The 5,109-nt window shown below is 40.9% G+C and overlaps 1 pseudogene; it reads right to left on the reverse strand.

Moving 5' to 3' along the window:
* Window positions 1-1,081: 1,081 nt before the first annotated feature.
* On the reverse strand, window positions 1,082-3,569 carry LOC142857046 (electrogenic aspartate/glutamate antiporter SLC25A13, mitochondrial pseudogene; annotated as a pseudogene).
* Between the last annotated feature and the right edge of the window lie 1,540 nt (window positions 3,570-5,109).

Here is a 5,109-nt window from a genome sequence, read left to right on the forward strand (position 1 = left end):
GCCCGTAAAAGAGTTGGAGACTAAATAAATAAATAAATAACAAATTAAAAGAAAAAAAGAGTTGGAGACAGTTCCTGGTCCCACTGTTAGGAGTCCCACAAGAGGGCCAAGTTTGCACAACTGTAACAGATGTGCAGAGTGAAGTCCCATGCAGATTCCCTGGTTGTCGGTTCAGTCTCTATGAGCCAAGGGTTTAATTTTAAAAGCAGTTTATTTACCTCTTCACAAACACACAAATACATGACCATGATACAAAGCACCCAAAACTAAATAAAAATTTAGTGTCTCTATAAGAAAATGCCAAAACACTTCCTTAAAATTCAAAAGTTTTCCCTAGTAGATTGGTACAAGTAAGAAAATATGATTACTACATATCTTCCATATTGGGACCAAATATTTCATATTTAAAATTTGAATCCAGGCTGGGTATTGGGGTATCACCATCATCTTCTTCATCATCATCATTTATTATAGTGTTTTTCATTCTTACTAATATATGCCTACTTTTATACTGCTTTACTCATTCTCAGAACTCTTTGCTTTCCTTGCTTAAGAAAAGATGGCTGCTTTTCAATGGCCTCAACGAGTCCATCATCCTAGTCCAGGTAGAAAACCACCCTCATTTCCCTTCAGACTTACTCCAGATCATGTTAGCATTGACCAAACCCAGTAAAGAAAACATGCAAACATAAAATGTGGATCGAGATCCAATGTATAAAAAAAATCCAGAAAATGACTGATTGCATTTGATATTTAAAATGCCCTGACGTGCCAGGTTGTGGTGATGCATGCCTTTAATCCTAGCACTTGGTAGGCAGTGGCAGGTAGATTTCTGTGAGTTTGAGGCCAGCCTGGTATACAGAGTGAGTTCCAGGACAGCCAAAGCTGTTACCGAGAAACCCTGTTCCAAAGAAGAAAAGAAAAAAAAAAAACGAAAGGAAAAGAAAAAGTCTTGACCTGAATTTAAATAAGACTAATGCAGAAGCGACGAAGTCATGCTTCAATCAGAGACTGTACTTATTGCAGCTTCAACCATTTTATAGCCACATCCCAGGTCAATCCTCCTACTGGCCCCCATTTGTCACTTTTGAGGTAGATGCTCATGGCTTGAAGAGAGGTAGATAAATTCCAAACTTGTTTTCAATCCCTTCAAATGTTGCAATTCCCAATTTATAGCCCCAACATGGTCAGGATCAGGAGAAGGCTGTCCATCTACATTTCCAACGAAGCCTTCACATGGTCACAGCATGTGAAGTAGATGGCCAAGAAAAGAATGTCCCAAAGAAAGCATGCTTTGGCACCCGTGTAAATGCCAAAAACATCCCAGATCTCATCCCACAGACAGAGAGCTGATCCTGGGGCCAGTGGTGATCTCTCCAGCCACTTACAAGCAAATCTTGACAATTTCTAAGGGATTGGTGAAAATCCTCTGAAAGCCTCTTGCAAAAATCTCTGCTGCGAGTGGACTGAGCTATCTTCATGCATGAATTTATCACTCACAAAAATCATTCACTCTAAGGTCTATGGCCTTCTCCAGGACGACTCCCAGTAACTGTGGCAGCAAATCTCTGTACAGTACAAAGAAACCTTCATGGTGGAGCATTTTCTGAAACTGATTGTTTATACAAGTGCTCTCCCACAAATCAGCCAATTGATCGTCGATTCTGTGTTTGATTCCTTATGAGATCTTTACAAGATTCGAGTCTTTGCAAGGCACACAGCAATGACTCCAACAGCTTCTGCAACAAAACTCAAAGGAAACCTGCAGGCTGACTTAGCAAGCTATAGAAATGGCCTAGCTGTCTCACCTGAGGCCGTGTATCTGTGTATTGTATTTGGACCTCAGTCAAGTTGAAGGACAGAGTTCCTTCTTCAAGGGAAGCAATGTGCTCGATTTCTCAGGTCATATGTCCCATTGGCACATATAAAACTACTAACTGAAACAAGATGTCAGCTTCCGAGGGCGTAACCAACTACTCCTTAATCACCTCCACATCTTTCCTGCTGCCAGACTGTTGTAATGAGGGGAAGCCACTGGTTAGTGCCCTGCCACTTAGCCCTGAAATAATCACATATAAACTGTTTTAATTAAATCACTACTGGGCCCACTAGCTCTAGCTTATGATTGGCTAACTCTTACATATTAATTTAACCCATTTCTACTCATCTGTGTATCGCCACGTGGCTATAGCATACCAGCTAAAGTTCTGGCATCTGTCTCGGCAGGGCTGCATGACTTCTCTTTTTACTCCACCTCCTTTCTCCCACCATGCCATTTTGTTTTCCTTGCCTACCTAAGTTCTGCCCTATCAACGGGCCATGGCAGTTTCTTTATTCATTAATGGTAATCATAGAATACAGAGGGAAATCCCACATCACCAGACAGAATGTTTTGCTCTTTCTAATGAGTTCCTTGTTTGTTGATAAGGAAAAAAATAAATGCAATAAGAGAAACTAACTACATGGGATTCAGAAGTTCTTCAACAAAAGTAGTCAAGACATAGGGGTAGATGGTAACCATGGTATCTTGGAAGCCAAATGACTGTGACTCTTCCTGTCTATCTAGGCATTGCCTCGTTGGACAACGGCTGCTTCCCATGTTCTAAGAGTACTTCTAACAAAAAAAAAGTGAACTCTGCAAATTTAAAGTATCTCTTTCTTTCTTTTCCAAAATGGAATTTCACAAATTTTGAATCCAAGTAAACTAGAATATGTTGGTGAATTGTAGTCTATCCAAAATCTTGCTCAGCATCCTCAAAGGTAACCTCACCTTTCCCAGCTTTTTCAGACAGCTAGAAGGTCACCATAAACAAAGCATCCAGGTAACACAGGACAGATTCTGTAGAGAACCTCGGAGTCAGCTCAAGATATGCCAAGACTAAGTTCTCAGCACAAAGGAGATTTATTTGCTTTGCAGGGATAGAAGCCAAGGATAAGGGACAAAGACAGAGAATAAAGGAAGAAGGAGAAGTGGAAGGGGACAAGAAAGAGGAAAGGAAAGGGGAAAGGATTGCCTCTGGATAGAGAGGAGATAGATGTGGTCCACAAGAAATAGGAAACACCCCGTGTAGAATGAAATGGATAATTTTATTTGGGCACGTTAATTAGGTGAGCCAAAGGGAATTTTTGATTGCTGGACTTCAATACTTTGATAACTAGACCTTGGTTGTGACCAAGTAAGGGACTAGGCCTTGGGAGCTAGTTTTAGGAATGTAATCTAAAGGTTCTTAACAAGGCAGAGAGGATAGGAGAAAAGGGCAAGGCACACCAGAGCCATGTTTGCCATGCTAGGGCTGGCTAGAATCCCTTCAGATTAAAACACTACAGATTATTGGGAGGATATTAACCCACTTTTGGTCTGCTCTACCATACCACCTCAAAGTTCCACAGTCTTTGGGTTGGATTGTCTTTCTCCAAAATACCCAGATTCCAGTGACAAAGTCATCTGGAGACAAAAATAAATAAAAGTAAAAATTCAACTTTTTAAAAAAAATGCTTTATTTCAAAAATATTGTTCTGGGCTCAGTTGGATCTGCCCTCTTGATTAAAGTCACCTTGGCAGTTGTCATGTTTCTGAGTAAACGTGGGCAGCTCTTGGGTTCATTCAAACTAGGCTCTCCTGAGGCACACTTCCGGTCCCTACAGAAGTGTGGGGGTGTGGGCAGCGATTCAGCTCGGCCTTGGAAAGTTACTTTATGTGTATGACTAAGCATGAGTGGCTTGAAACTGAAAGGTGCCAAACCATTCCATTACTTCTGGCTGGCAACATTATATGGATAAAACCCAAGGTTTGGAGGTGTGAACTAACCTAACCTTTGCCACACTTTATACTAATTTGCTTTCTTTTTGGTGTGACAAAATGTGCAACAAGGAACACCTTAGAGAGGAAGCATTTACTCTGCTCGAAGCTGAGGGGATGCGCACAGTGCATCAAGCCAGAAAAGACAAACGGCAAAAAAGTAAGCTCACAAACAGCCAGGAAGCAGAAAGCAAACAGGAAATGGAACCAGACTATAACCCTCAGTGCCCTCCCACAGTGACCCATGTCCTCCAATAGATTTTCTCTTAAAGGTTCCAAACCCTTCCAAAACAATACTTTTATTAGCTGGGGGTCCAAGTGAACCATAACATGAGCCTCCTCTGAAGCATTTCACATTCAAGTGCTAACGTCCATTTAGCAATACAGTAACAAATCACTCCCCTGAATTGCCATAGGTTGTTCCTATGCTATCAGGTCAAGAGTCCTCAAGTTTGTAAACCATGGGCATAAAAGGGTAAAATATCTTTCCCACTTTTTTTGGTCCAAATTTTTCCATTTCTGTCATTTTCTAATAATGATTGCCTAGTTTTAGTAGATTCAATATTTGTATTATCCAAAGGGAGTGTGGAATACATTATTATACATTTGAGGAAAATATCAAATATTTTCTAATACTCCTGAGCTAGTTCAGGAATATATGGAGATCTTGAGATATTTTTTTTCTTTGTTTGCTTGCTTGTTTGCTTTGTTTAACACTTGTAATGTCTAATATTGATTGCTGACTTCATAGTGTATACAATCTCCTTGCAGACACAGCTCTGGCGAGTCTATAAAGGATATCCTAAGGAAGATTGAGTGAGGTGGGAATACCCATCTTACATAAAGGCCGCACCATTCCACAGTCTGGAGTCCCGGACTGTCTAAAGAGTGGAAGGCTAGCTGAGCAGGACCCTTCATGATTTACAGCCTCCTGCTTGCACATGCCGAGTGAATAAATGTCTGTCCCAAGCTCCTGCACCGTCTAACTGTGACGCCAAACTAAACTCTTTCTTCTTTAAGTTCCTCTGGCCAGATACTGTCACAGCAGTAAAAGAGGGAGCTAAGACGTCACTCATTCATGCTATCTCATATTAATTCAAGCCCAGACCCTAAGAGAGCCTTTTCCTTATTGATCTACGATGCTCCATCTTCAGCTAAGCTATTACATTATTCTCTATTCTAGACCACAGATAATCCTCTCCTGATTTCTGAGCGTATTTGTCTCTAGTATAAAACACACACACACACACACACACACACACACTGGGACTTGAATCTAAATGCTTCTATTTTCTAGCAAAGCTCCTTCC

The sequence above is a fragment of the Microtus pennsylvanicus genome, chromosome 9 (genome assembly GCF_037038515.1).
Source record: "Microtus pennsylvanicus isolate mMicPen1 chromosome 9, mMicPen1.hap1, whole genome shotgun sequence".
Taxonomy (NCBI): domain Eukaryota; kingdom Metazoa; phylum Chordata; class Mammalia; order Rodentia; family Cricetidae; genus Microtus; species Microtus pennsylvanicus.